The sequence below is a fragment of the Phyllostomus hastatus genome, unplaced genomic scaffold (genome assembly GCF_019186645.2).
Source record: "Phyllostomus hastatus isolate PE091 unplaced genomic scaffold, TTU_PhHast_1.1 phas_contig_86, whole genome shotgun sequence".
In the NCBI taxonomy this organism is placed as follows: domain Eukaryota; kingdom Metazoa; phylum Chordata; class Mammalia; order Chiroptera; family Phyllostomidae; genus Phyllostomus; species Phyllostomus hastatus.
Genome location: NW_025333977.1, coordinates 90,717,792 through 90,731,565, shown reverse-complemented (window position 1 = coordinate 90,731,565; position 13,774 = coordinate 90,717,792).

Sequence of the window (13,774 nt, the reverse complement as noted above, 5' to 3'; positions counted from 1 at the left end):
CAGGGCAGATGTTCAGGGCCTGGCACACAGTAGGTGCTCCATAAACAGAACCATCATTTTCAAAGTGAGAGGGAGCTCACAGAAAGAGAAAGATGGGATATACACATTAAAAAGTGCTTCACCCTATGTGCTCAGCCAGATGAGATTTTATTGTACAAAGAGAATACCAAGTGTAACCAGCATGTGGCCAAGCAACAAAGCATGACCAGCACCCCAGAAATCCACTTCTTGCCCCTCCTAGTTCTCTGAGTGGAGGACCACTGTGCTAACATCTAAAGTCCTACTTTTGTGCTTTCTTCGAATGGAGTGACTGGTGTGCCTCCTTTACGTCTGACTATCTCTCTGGGCCTGGAGCAGTGTGTGCGAGGCGCTCGCCCATGCTGTTGTACGTGGTTGGAGTCTGCTGGTTCTCAGTGCTCTGCTGTGCCCCGTTGTGTAAACATGCTTCTACTCACTTGTTCATTCTGTTGTTGGTGGACCTTTGGGTGGTCTTCAGCGTGGGGCTCTTAAAAATAGTGGTGCCAGGGACGTTCTCGTCAATGTTTTTATTTGATGGATTTAGGGTGGAATTGTTGGGTCAGAGGTCATCCGAACTCACAGCTGTCATAGGTACAACCACAGAGCTTCCAAAGTGTTTGTATCAACATACACCCCACCAGTGTCCTTGTGCACTCATGGGGTTGCCACCAGCTTTCATTTTCGCTATTCTAGTAGGTGGGTAGTGGTGCTTTTAATTGCAGTTTTAATTTAGATTCTGTGATGTATAATGAGAAGGAGCAACTCTTCCTATACTTATTGGACATTTGGGTATGAATCTAAGTTGCCTAATTTCTGTCCTTGATGGGGGTCCTCTTGAGAACTGAATCCATAGCATTACCAACTAAAACAGAACATACTACCATCCGTGACAGATACTGTAGACGGATTCAAGCAGCTCCATCCACACCTCACAATTCCGGTCTGCACACGACACGCCCTCGGCCAGGCAGGAGTGCTCGCGTGAGCCCGGGAAGGCAGACATGTGGCCTGGCATGTGCCTTTGCTACTGCCACCATTTCTCCCGGCGAGCTCAGGGATAAAGATATTTGGTTCTTCCTGGGGGTGGGGGGGCAGAGATCCTGGGCCCGGGCTCTAGTTCTGTGGGTGTCAGGGGGCAGGCACGTGGCATCCCTTCTGCTGAGGTGGAGCACACGGGCCACCGACAGGGTGATGTGGTCCGGGAGTTGGCAGGCGGGGCCGGTGGCTCCCGGGCTCCCCAGGTTCCTGATCACAGCAGAGAGGGCAGAAGTCTTGGCGGGCCGGTTCCCCCACGTCGAGGAGGCTTTCCCAGGGACCCTGCCCGCACCGCTCCACCAGTCGTCCCAGTGATTTCGTCGAGTCCTGAATCCCTGTATGAATTTCTTTTCTGCTTAAAATAGGTAGAGTGATTGCTATGCCTGCAGATAAACCCTGACCGATGCAATGTGATATGCTGATACCGCCAGTTTGTGGAAGAAAAAAAAAATTTCAAGACCAAACAAAAAAAAAAAGACCATAATCCCAAAATAAAAAGACAGTTTCTTAAATGTTATTATTAAATCAGCCCCATTTCTCATTTTGATAATGGAAATTTCAACACCAGTGGGCTGTGAAGGAAGGAGTGAGTTCAGAAGGGGCATTACAAAGGAAACATGAGGAGCGGCCCCGGGAGGGGTGTGGGGGCGTCGGGAACAGCCATTTTCCGACCAGCAAACCATTGTCAGGAGTAACCTGGCCCTGACTCGGGGTTCAGGGCTTTTAAATGCCACAAACAATATTATTTTATGAGTTAAAGGTCAAGGAGAGCTTTGATGAGGGGGAGTATTGGGCAGGAACCATGGCAGCCATGTCCCAGAAAATAATTTGAGCGCTCATTAGTAATAGTTAAAGAGTTTTCTGGCACTTAAACGGTAACAACGGGATTCAGAGGAAAGAACTCCTGGGAGCAGAGAGAGGCGCTGGAGAGAGGAGCTGTCCGACAGGACCCTGAAGGCCCCCGGCAGGGAGGAGGCCGGCGGGGATGTGGGATCCAGGAGGGCCCCTCTACTCAGCTGGCACCGCCCCACAGCTGCAGGGCCGCAGTGCTGGAGCCTGGCTGGCAGGGAGTCTCCAGGCTCAAAGCTGGGCACAGGCCCTGGTGACAGCGGCAGCAGTTGGTGATGTGTGTGTTGGGGGGAGGGTTGGGAGGGCGGGGAGAAGAGTCCAGCTGCTAGGGACCAGAAGGGGGATGCACCAGGGTGGAACTCTACAGATGGAAGCACTCGGTCATCTTCTGGCCCGGTGATGTGAAGTGAGGCTCTCTGTCTCCCCCCTTTTAAACAGCGTATAATGGAAATTCCCAAACAGACACAAAGTAGAGAGAAGAGTACCATGAACACCCACAGGCCCACCACCACCCAAGGACAGAAGTCATCACCTCATCAGCCCGGCGATTTTTAAGCTGTTTTAGCCTCTGATTCTCTGCTCAAATAAAAACTTATGTATGTGTAGCTGAATGAAATTATGAAATATTTACTTGTGTTTTCCCCCATTCCTTTATCCCAGTTAGGCAGATGTTAGGAGAATGAGCAATAAATACCTGGGAGAAAAAGGGTTTGCAGGGGAGGCAAGAAAGGGGGAAGGAGTTCCATTCATTTGCTGGGCTGCAAACAAAATACCATGAACGGAGTGGCTCAGGCAGCAGGAATTCATTGCCTCACGGTTCTGGAGGCTGGAAGGGTTTTCCCAGGATAGAGGGCAGACTAGGAACAAGGGACCCGGAACAAGGAAGAGCAAGGCAGAGGGGACATTGGTCGGCTTCCAGATGGCACCTGCGTCCCACAAGTGGCACAAAATCAGCAGAGATAGCTGGACCCACAGGCGCCCCTGGGTAGAGATGTAGTCTGTTGGTGGGCACACCAGCACCCCAGAAGTGAGACACCACCCATTTCAAAAATATCTGGAGTGAATATTTCATCTGGCTCCTGGAAGCGGGTGCTGGGGGTCAGAAATTGATTTAAAAAGCAGAGGAACTGATATTTTCTGTACCTCTTGAGTTTGTCAGCTGAGAGTTGTACTGGCCAAACATAAAACAGATAACAGCAGGCCTGTTCTAGGTGGAGCTCACCCTGACCCTGGCTCCCCCTGTCCAAGGCAATCCAAAGGGTTTTGGGGTTCCAGGAAACTCAGTTTGAAACTACTTAGGGCTCACCTTTCCCCTTACTGAACTCACAAGGACACAGAGCCTAGAAGAAGAAAAGGTCTGACTGTGACTGGGTACCAGGCAGGCCGGCAGTAGAGCCAGAGGAATCCAGGGCTCCTGGTTTCCAGCAGAGCCTCTCCTGGTGGCTTCCCCAGAGGTTTCCCAGACAGGCTGATGCTATTTCTCTGATCCACATGCAGTTCCTATCTGGGGAGGTGTCTCATAGGACAGCGGACAGCTGGGGCCCGGAGCTGTCCTGCGTGGTCCTGGCGTCGTTCCTTGGTTTTTGTTTGCTTCAGCCACTCTCACAGCTGTGCTGCGCCATGTGCTCCTTCGACACATCCCCATTCATCCTGGAGGACATCTGTGCTTTCTCGCCTAATGAGGCTTTCCAGACTCACCTTGTCCTTTTCCTATCCCCATCCCTCGGAATTATCTCTGAATAAGTCATTCATTCCTGGCACTGAGCTGAGTTTTATTAGCCGTTTTCACAAGAAGAGGATTTGGGACTCATGATGTGTTAGGGGCCAAGGTACTTCTATAATGTAGGTTTGGTTATTCCGCAGTCAGATCACTTCCCAGACATCTGAGTAATTCCCACATGCAGAAATAGCTGGGATCTTCCTCCCTGAGCTTGTCTCCAGCGTCTTTTATTACATTCCTTTCTGCTTCAGCTAGATTCTATTCTCTGTAATTAACCCTCACCAATACAGCAATTAATACCAGGATAGTGGTGAGCCACGGACTGTCCAGGACACGAGAATCTGAGACTGGACACCTGAGCCAGTGGGATTTGAAGGCAACAGCAGCCCTGTTATGACCAGGCGACAGTCCTGTGGACATCCGCACAGCACACTGGCAAACAGTTATCACCTGTTGTCACCTACGATGAAGGCAAGGCTTCGGAGGACAGAGTGGCTGCTGAGCTAAACCGCTGTGGTGAGAGTAAGGGATATACAGCTTGGGAAGTGGGCTGGCTGCCTCAACCTACACAGAATGTTTTAGGAAAGAGATAACCTCAGGTTTTTTCCTTCTTTTTAAAAAATAGCTTCAGTATAGTGTCAGATGAGCACTAGATTTATCAGGTTGATCACTTCCTAAGTTACATAAATGTCTAAGCACTATGCTGTACACCTGAGACTAATATAATGTTGTATGCCAACTATAATAGAAAAAGTTTAAAACATTTTAAAAATGGTTTTATTGTCAGTATAGCTATGTATATTGACATACAACAAACTGCATATATTTAAAACGTACAGTTTACTATTTTTTAAAAAGATTTCATTTATTTATTTTTAGAATGAGGGGAAAGGAGGGAGGAAGAGGGAGAGAAACATCAATGAGTGGTTACCTCTCATGCACCCCTCCACCAGGGACCTGGTCTGAAACCCAGGCATGTGCCCTGACCAGGAATCGAACTGGTGGCCCCTTGGTTGGCAGACCAGCACTCAATCCACTGAACCACACCATCCAGGGTCAGTTTGCCATTTTGACATACACACGAAACCTGTGAAACCATCACAGTCAAATCAATGAGCATCCATTACCAACCAGTGTCCTCGTGTCCCTCTGCAATCGACACCTCCTGCTCTTCCTTGCCCCCTGCCATTCCCAGGCAACCACAGGTCTGCTTTCTTTCACTAGTGATTAACTTGTATTTTCTAAAATTTTTAAGAAATGGGATCATACAGTGTATACTCACTCTTGTCTGGCTTCTTCCAGTCAGGATAACTATCGTAGGTATTTGAGATTCATTCATGTTGTTGGACGTATCAGTAATTCATCCCTTTTTATTACTAAGTAGGATTCCATTATATGGATATACCAAATTTTTTATCTATTCGCTTGTTGATGACTATCTGGGTCATTTCTAGTTATGTAATAAATATTAGTACACAGGTCTTTATGTGGACATATGGTTGTAGGCTTTCATTTTTTTTGGCTATATACCTAGGAGTGAAATTGATGGATTATATGGTATTGTATGCTGAACTTTTAAAGAAACAGCTTGGCTGTTTTCCTGTGGCTGCACCACTCCCCACCCCACCCCAGCAGCTGTGGATGAGAGTCCCAGGTGTGCTGTGTCCTATCCCACTGGAGGGGCCGCTCCTTAACTGCAGCCGTTCTTGTCGGTTTGCAGTGGGATCCTGGGATTTTAATTTGCTCTTTCCTGATGACTAATGATGCTGAGCATCTTTCCATATCCTATGGGTTATCTATATATTTTCACCCATTATTGGTGGAGCATATTTTAGAATCTTTTGCTCATTTTTATTGTTTTTTTTCTAATTATTGAGTTTAGAGTTTTTTTAGATGCTGCATATGCATCCTTTACCAGATGTATCATTTGCAAATAGCTTCTCCCAGGCTGTGGCCTGTATTTTCATTCATTTAACAGTGTCTTTTGGAGAGTTCTTAATTTTGATGAAATCCAATTTATTAAAAATATTTTCTGGCTGGTGTAGCTCAGTGGATGGAGCGCGGGCTGGGAACCAAAGTGTCCCAGGTTCGATTCCCAGTCAGGGTACATTCCCGGGTTGCAGGCCATAACCCCCAGCAACCGCACATTGATGTCTCTCTCTCTCTCTCTCTCTCTCCCTCCCTCCCTCCCTTCCCTCCCTAAAAATAAATAAATAAAATCTTTAAAAAATATATTTTAAATATTTTTAAGATAATGAACTGTACCTTTGGGGTTTCTCCTGTGTACTCTTCTCATCATTTCAGGTTTCACATTTAGGTTTATGATAAATTTTGAGTTAATTTTTGTGTATAGTATGAGGCAGGGGTTGGCAGACTTTTTCAAACTGATCAAACAGTCAAGACTTAACGCTTTGTGAGCCATCCGGTCTCTGTCATAACTACTCAATTCTGTCACGTAGGGCAAAAGCAGGCTGAGACAATAAATAAATGAGTGTGGCTGTTTCAATAAAACTTTATTTATAAAAACAGACAGTGGCCACACTTGGCCTACTGGCCAGAGTTTGCTGACTCCTTTAAATCTTCAAACACTACTACAACTCTACCAAAGGCAGCCCCATCCATCCCTGTCTGTTGAGTCTGGTCCCCTCTTGCTTAAAAACCCCATGAGTTCATCTGAGGTAAGTACCTTGAGAAAGAATGACAGTTTTGTCCATGCCCCACTCCTCCACGTCTTCATTGGTGTCAGACCTACTGACCAGGGGTGGCATACTCCTTTTGCCCCAGAGGACCACGCACAAAGTCTGCCGCAGGAAGAGGTGTCCGCACGCCAGAATCTCAGGCGAACACAGCGAACTCTTTGATCATTCAACTTCTCCATCCTCTCTGCTTATCTGGGGTTGACAAAAAAAGTCAAGGTTAGGTCAAATTCTGCCCCAATGCTGTATGACATTGATCAATTCACTCTACTTCTTCTTTCCTCGGCATTCCCATCTGTGGCGAGAAAAAGAGATTTCTCCTAACACACTTAATGTGATTGAGTAGATAAGAATAAGACAACACATTTCCTACCCACCTGGTTTGCTCCCTACCACCCAACTCCAAAGCTGCCTTCTCCTTGAACAGTTTTAAACAGCTGCTTTCTCTCTTTTTAAAAGCACTATACAAATGAAAGGCATTGTTACTATTTTCTCTTTTTAAGTAATTCTAGAAAGCCCAGCCCAAGGATGTCACAATCTGTCACTCTCCCTTGGTGCCTCTGCCTGTTGCCAGGGAGAGAGATTATCCGGCTTGGGGAAGGTCAGCCAGCCCCAGCAGGATCTCTCTCAAGGCTTGGCTTGCCACCCCCCAATCACAGAGTCAAAGCCGGCAACACCGAGACTGAGTAAGACCACTCCACAGCAAACAGAGTGGCCACCGAACGGAGAAATAACACTCAGCACCACTCCGTTCCTTACAGACCACTCGCATCACCACCCCCACCTGCAGGAGGGCACGGACAGGCTGCGGCCCCTCAGACTCCCAAGAGAGAGAATGTCTTCGAGAACAGAGGCCACCTCTGCACAGCCCTGGGGGCCCTCCCTGCTTCAAACTCAGCAGAGTGGAAAGAGTGGGTCTCTTGGACTACTGCGGGAGCTGGTGCACACCGCACAGACATGACGATATTTATCACAGTCATCGATAAACAGGTGCAGGAGCCTGGCACTCCGTGATGTTTCTCGTTCCACGCTAACCTCTTAAATGAATGGCTGCATTTCTTAGGTGCTAATTTGTTAATCCGCTATTATCAGGAATGACTTCCATTTCATGTAAGGGTAAATAATTTGAAAGGAATTTCACATCATTGTCTGAATGACAATGGAGGATTTCACATCCTCATAACAAGTCCTTAAGTGGGGTAGGAGGACACTGTATCCTTGCTGGGGACCACAGTTCAGAGGTGGGGTGACTTGCTCCATGTCACACAGCTAGAAAGCGGGACAGCCGGTGTGGAACCTGCAGGCATTCTGACTCCAAGCCCAGCACTCTTCCCCAGTCCCTCCTTGTGCTGAGGGGAAAGATTTTTCTCGTCAGGTGGGACGCATCCGTAAGGAGGCACCGGTGGGGGGGAAGGGGGGAGATGAGGTAGCTGATGACCGATGATGGTGCAGGTGGTCCAGCCTATCAACAGGGAGACAGCTATTAGGGACAAATAAGCACCTTCAGCCCCCAACTCCTAGCTTCTTACCTTCCCACATTGCCCCCAGACTTGTGAAACAAACACTTGGGGAGTAAGCACTGTGTTTTCTTTCTTTTTTTTTTTACGATTTTATTTATTCATTTTTTAGAGGGAGGGGAAGGGAGGGAGAAAGAAAAGGAGAGAAGCACAGATGTGTGAGAGAAACATCCACTGGTCGCCGCTCATATGTCCCCAACCAGGGGCCTGGCCTGCAACCCAGTTATGTGCCCTGACCGGGAATCAAACAGGCAACATTTCTGTTGGCAGGATGATGATGCTCAATTCACTGAGCTACACCTGTGGGCTTCTTTACAAAAGGATTCACCATAGAGAGCTTCAAATAGTAATCTCCCCCAAGGCATCTAAAATAGGGTTTGAACCATAAAGATGGTATGTAAACACAGTTTGGGGAGACATCGGTCTGTTGTATACAGTCTGTATACATAGTCAATTGCATGTGCAGGGAGCCACCGGGGTGATTTGACCTGGGATGAGATAAAATGGCCCCTGAAAAGTGTAGCAGTGCTGGTCTCTGACTCTCTCCAGAGCTCAATAAAGTGAAGCATGTACATATGTGGTGGGAGAAAGCCTGGCTTTAACTACCCCAGTTGAAGTTCAATGATGTTGCCTTCCAAGAAGGTTACCTTTGACTTATTCTAATGAAAAATTAATAGGCACTTAACTTGCTGCTGCGTTTAATTACATTTGCTGGAAACAAGTGTCTGCCAACCCGCATGGCTCTGGCTATCTTCCGTGCTGGATCTGCTCTCAGCAAAGCTGATCGGTTTGGGAGGAGAAGGGGCTCCACTCTGGCTGAGCAGTTGAAGAGGAAGAAACACCCTGGGGTGAAGATTGTACCACATTTTCTGCTGATGAGTCCCCACCCATCAGCATTCACCTGGTAGAGAAGCTGCAGCACACACACCTTGATAGGATTCTAAACCTGTGGGCTGAGAACCTCAAAGAACCAAGGAGGTCTTGACACAGGACTGCTAAGCCCAGTCTGTAGGCATAATAAACATGCTCCCTTCACAAATACAGAACCATTTTTCTAACCTGTGTAGATGCTATTGGAATTATTTTATTTATTTATTTTTTAAATTTTAATCATTGTTCAAGTACAGTTTTCTCCCTTTTATTCCCAATCCAGCCCATCCACCCAACCCTCCCCTCTTCCCTCCCATTACCACCCCCACCCCTAGTTTTTGTCCATGTGTCCTTTAAATTTGTTCCTGTAAACCCTTCCCATTCTCCCCTGAAATTCCCTCTTCTCTCCCCTGTGGTCACTGTCAGCCTGTTCTCTATTTCAGTGTCTTTGACTATATTTTGCTTGTTTCTTTGTTTTGTTGTTTAGGTTCCTGTTAAAGGTGAGGTCATATGGTATTTATCTTTCACCGCCTGGCTTGTTTCACTTAGCATAATGCTTTCCAGCTCCATCCAGGCTGTTGCAAAGGGTAGGAGCTCCTTCTTTCTTTCTGCTGCATAGAATTCCATTGTGTAAATGTACCATAGTTTTTTGGCTATTGGAATTATTAATGTATTCATTTATTTAAATCAATTACTACATTTTAGCTTTTTTTACCTTTTTAAAAAAAACTAAAGGCACATATACACCACGTGGGGTACTTGAAAAATTTTCACCTTAAAAATGGGCCATCAGCCCTGACTCCTGTGGCTGTTGGTTGGGCATCACCACAGAGTGGAAGGTCGCTGGTTCAATTCCTGGTCAGGGCACACGCCTGAGTGACAGGTTCTGTCCCTGATGCAGGAGCACACAAGAGGCAACTGATCGATGTTTCTCTCCTTCTATTCTTCCCTTCCTTCCCCTTTCTCTAAAAATAAATTATAAAAATCTTTTTTAAAACATGAGTCATCATACAGTAAAAGACTAGGAGCTTAAAAGTAGGGTATTTCTTCTATAGCTGTAAAGGAGGATTACCGAAGGAATGTCTTTCTGGACCTTACCTTTCCCCCATTTTCAACAGCTTCATTGAGATATAATTTACATTCTGCAAAGTTTGTCCATTTAAAGTGTGCAACTCAATAGTTTCTAGTATAACTTCAGAGTTGTGGAAACATCACTATAATCCTAGAGCAGCTTTCCCCACCCCATCCGATCCCTCAGCTCTAGACAACCACTGATCAGTTTTTTCCCTACAGATTTGTCTCTTTTGGACATTTAACATGAATAGAATCATACGATGCATGGTCTTTTGTGGCTAGAGGAATGTTCTGAATCCTCGAAACTTTGCCCAGTCTTTGTCTATCTAACCCCATGTATACATTAGGGTTCCTCTCAGCCCTCCCAGAAGCCTTTCTCGCTCCCCCAGTGTATAGGGATAGTTTCCTCCTGTTAGTTCACAGCCTCTCCTTTGGAGCACCCCAGAGGTGGTAGGCAAAGGCTGTGAGGCCCAGCCCTGCCATCTCCTGCTTGTTCTGTGGTTTCCTCACCTCTCACTGCCTGGGGGTGGGGGGCGTCCTGCTGGCATCCTTCTTGGGCTCCCCCTACTCGACTGTGCCCAGCATAGTTTTCTACTTGAAATGGTAATCAATCAGTTTATGTGTGCTGAAAGAATAGATGACTCATGGAGATGTTCCCAGACTTTTAGGGAAAAAAGGGCTCAGGAGTAAGTAGAAGAAAGCAAGCAAAATCGAGAACAAGAACAAAGACAAAGCAGGGAGTGTGGGCCTCCAAGTCCAACCTGCCCAGCAGCTGCGATCCTGTGTTGTGACCAGAGGGCGTTTGGAGGCGCTGGGCAGAAAAGGGTCTCCCGTTTCTCCCGTTCACCTACAGCAGCAACCCAAAGAACAGATTAGTCACTGCTTTCCCTGACGGCATTAACCGCCTCCATTAAAATGCAAATGTCAGCACCAGGGAGAGTGGCAGATCCAGCTATTATCAGCCATTTCCACAGCAGCTACAATCGGAGCTCTTTGAATACTGTATTTCCTGTTCTCTGAGGCCCAGAGGTGTTTGGTGGTGAGTGTAGGGTCTGAAAAAACCTAGGGCCAGGTTCCCTGTGGCCACCTGCAAACTTCTTAGCATCTTTGATTTCCAAGCCAAGGAAGCCAGAGGTAAAGAGTAAGAGGGCTGCGGTCCTCGGTTTCTCTGCAGAGCTCCTGGTGGATGAAGGGCTGGAGGTGGAGCGGAGGATCGCTCCCAGGGACCTAGCTACCTGCACCCAATGGCTAACACACTGGGCCCCAAGCCTCCACGGATGACTTACCTTCGAGACACTCAGTGCTCCATGCTGTTGGCTACCCTCTGACTTGAGGATAACAAAAAGTTAGTTTTGTCCTGGGAAAGGTAAATCATCTAGTGTGAAGCATGAGTCTTCATCTCGGAATGCAAATGTTCAGGGTAGTTTGGCACACTTTGGGGACTGGGTTGTTCTTGGAGATTCTTTCACCCTCTAGAGAGCCTAGGCTTTTTAGAGTTACTTAATTCTTGGCGAATAACTCACTATAGGGCCGGGCTGTCCTAGGCACTGGGCAAAGTTCATTTTGATCCTCAGTTCTTAACTGGCTTTCATTTCCTCCCTCTTCGGCTCCAGGCCACGTGTGCCCTTTTCTGACCCCATTTGCCCTGGGGAATGCTCGGTGGTGCCTCCACTCCCTAACACACCCCTCCTCCTAAACAGGAAGCATCCGTCCTCTTAGTGCCCCCCACCCTGGTTGGGCATTAGTGAGGGAAGCCTGTGGATCAAACTCTTTCACACAGGTTTGATAATGACCAGCAGGTCCTAACATAAGTCTTTCGATCTCCCAGGGGTATCTATAATCATTTTTCAACCAGTTTATTGAAATATAATTTACACACCATAACGCTCACCCAGTATTCAGTGTGACTCAGTGGTTTTTAGTGCATTTACTGAGATGTGTGACCACCATTATAATTTAATTTTGGAACATATTCCTGACCCCCAAAAGAAATCCTGGGCCCATTTAGACATCACCTCCATCCCTCCCCCTCCTAAGCCCCAGGCAGCCATCGATCTACTCTCTGTCTAGTTTTCCACATCCATTTTTAGGGAATGACTGTCATTCCAAAGCATGACTATCTCAGGGTGGAATTTTAAGCAATGTGGGGGAAGGTACTTTTAAGTAGGGGAGTATTACTGATACCCACTTCTATAAATACTTCTAAATATTCTAAAATAGTACTATTCTAATTTCAAAAATAGAAACATTCTTCCAAAAAGAAGCCTAGAGAGCAAATAAAGAATGAAGTCCTAAAAGTAGCCAAGGCACAAGGGGGAAGATGGCCGGAAAAGTTAAGGGTGTCTGCAGATGTCAAAAAAAGGGGGGCCAGCTGTGTCCTGGGGTGTGTGCGCACCATCTGGCCTCTGCGAAGAGTCCTCCTTCCAGAGGGCAGCCTGCAGTGGTCCTTGGGTCTGCCCCCATCTGATGACAACAGCCAGGTGCACACACATCCTGGAGTCGGTCTTCTGTACCCCTGCCTTCTGTTCCTGTGGCCTCCAACTCTTTCTCGGTTTCTTCTGACCTTGAGGACTCCTCTTCTCTACAGGGCAGCCCTGGGTTTCCTGCTCTGCCCTCCACAGGTGTCCTCCAGCCAACGGCACCACTCTCATCACCAATGTCACTTTGGGTTCTACCTATACCTGCTCTGCAGTAGCTTCCTCACTGGTCCCCTACCTTTTGGATCTTGCTTTTCCAGTCTAGTGACATCATTGCCAGAGTTTGCTTCCTAAAATGTAATGGGTCACAACACTCCTGTCCCCAAGTCCACGGGCTCTTCACTGTCTTCAGACTGAAGTGCACCTGCTTCCACACAGCGTTCAAGAGCCCCGCCCACCTTCCACCTCCACTCACCTTGCAGGTCCCCCTCTCCCTCACATGCCTCGGACTCCTTCCACTCACTATGCCCTACATGCACCATTTGTTTACCCAGCGAACAACTACCAGGTGCCTCCTGTGTGCCAGGCACCAGGCTGAGCAACGGCACCAGAACAAGTAAGACATTAACTCTGCCCTCAAGGAGCTCTGACTGTTGATACAGTTCTGAAAAGCAGTCAAGATAATGAATGTGACAAGTACTGGAATAAAGATAAAAAGCAAGGTGTGCTGGGAGCTGAGGGGGAGGGGTGGAGGAGGAAAAGAACATTAGAGAGGGTTCACAGAGGTGCTATAAATTTGGTCTGTGTTGGTGTGTGTGGCGGTGGTGGTGGGAGGAGAGGGTAATCTCTTCCACGGTGCAAAGTGCAGCTCAGGGTGGGTCCGATGACTTGGAGAAACGGTGAATGGTGGAAACTGGCACATATGAAAGAGGGTGTTTGGGGACAGTTTTCAGTAGTGTGTGACATTGATGATCAGATGCGGGGGGATGGAGGACAGGTTAGAGGGCAAGGAGGGAAGAGGAGGGAGAGTTGGTCAACTGTCCAGGCAAGGAGGGAAGGCATAGGATCAAGGTACAGGTAATAGCCCGAGAATATAAAAGGGACAGAGGTGAAAAGACAAGGACAAGGATACGAGGGGAGGGGGGATAGCCACTGTAATATATTATATATCTGGGGTTTCCAGAATGGCAATTCCATCAGTGGAGAGAGAACAGAGGGAGGGGCAAGCTTGTTGTAGATGACCTTAGTTTTAGAAAAGTGGAATCTGGGGATCTGGTGGGTTTCGAAGGGCATGCATGGGGAGTTCTCCAGTGGACAGGGGGAAGCTTAGAACTGGGAAGGGAGGCAGGGACTGAAGATTCAGAGTTGAGAAGTAAGTTGGAAAAATTTGTTTATCCTTTGACCCAGAAATTCTTAAGAATTTCTCCTAAGGATATAATTAAAGATGTGTATGAAGATTTATCTACAAAAATGCTCATTGTTCAGAACAGTAAAAGAGTGGAAACTTTTGATAAACTGTTCTGACAGTGAAAAATATCTAACAGTAGGGGGTTAAATAAATTATACTATATTTTTGCA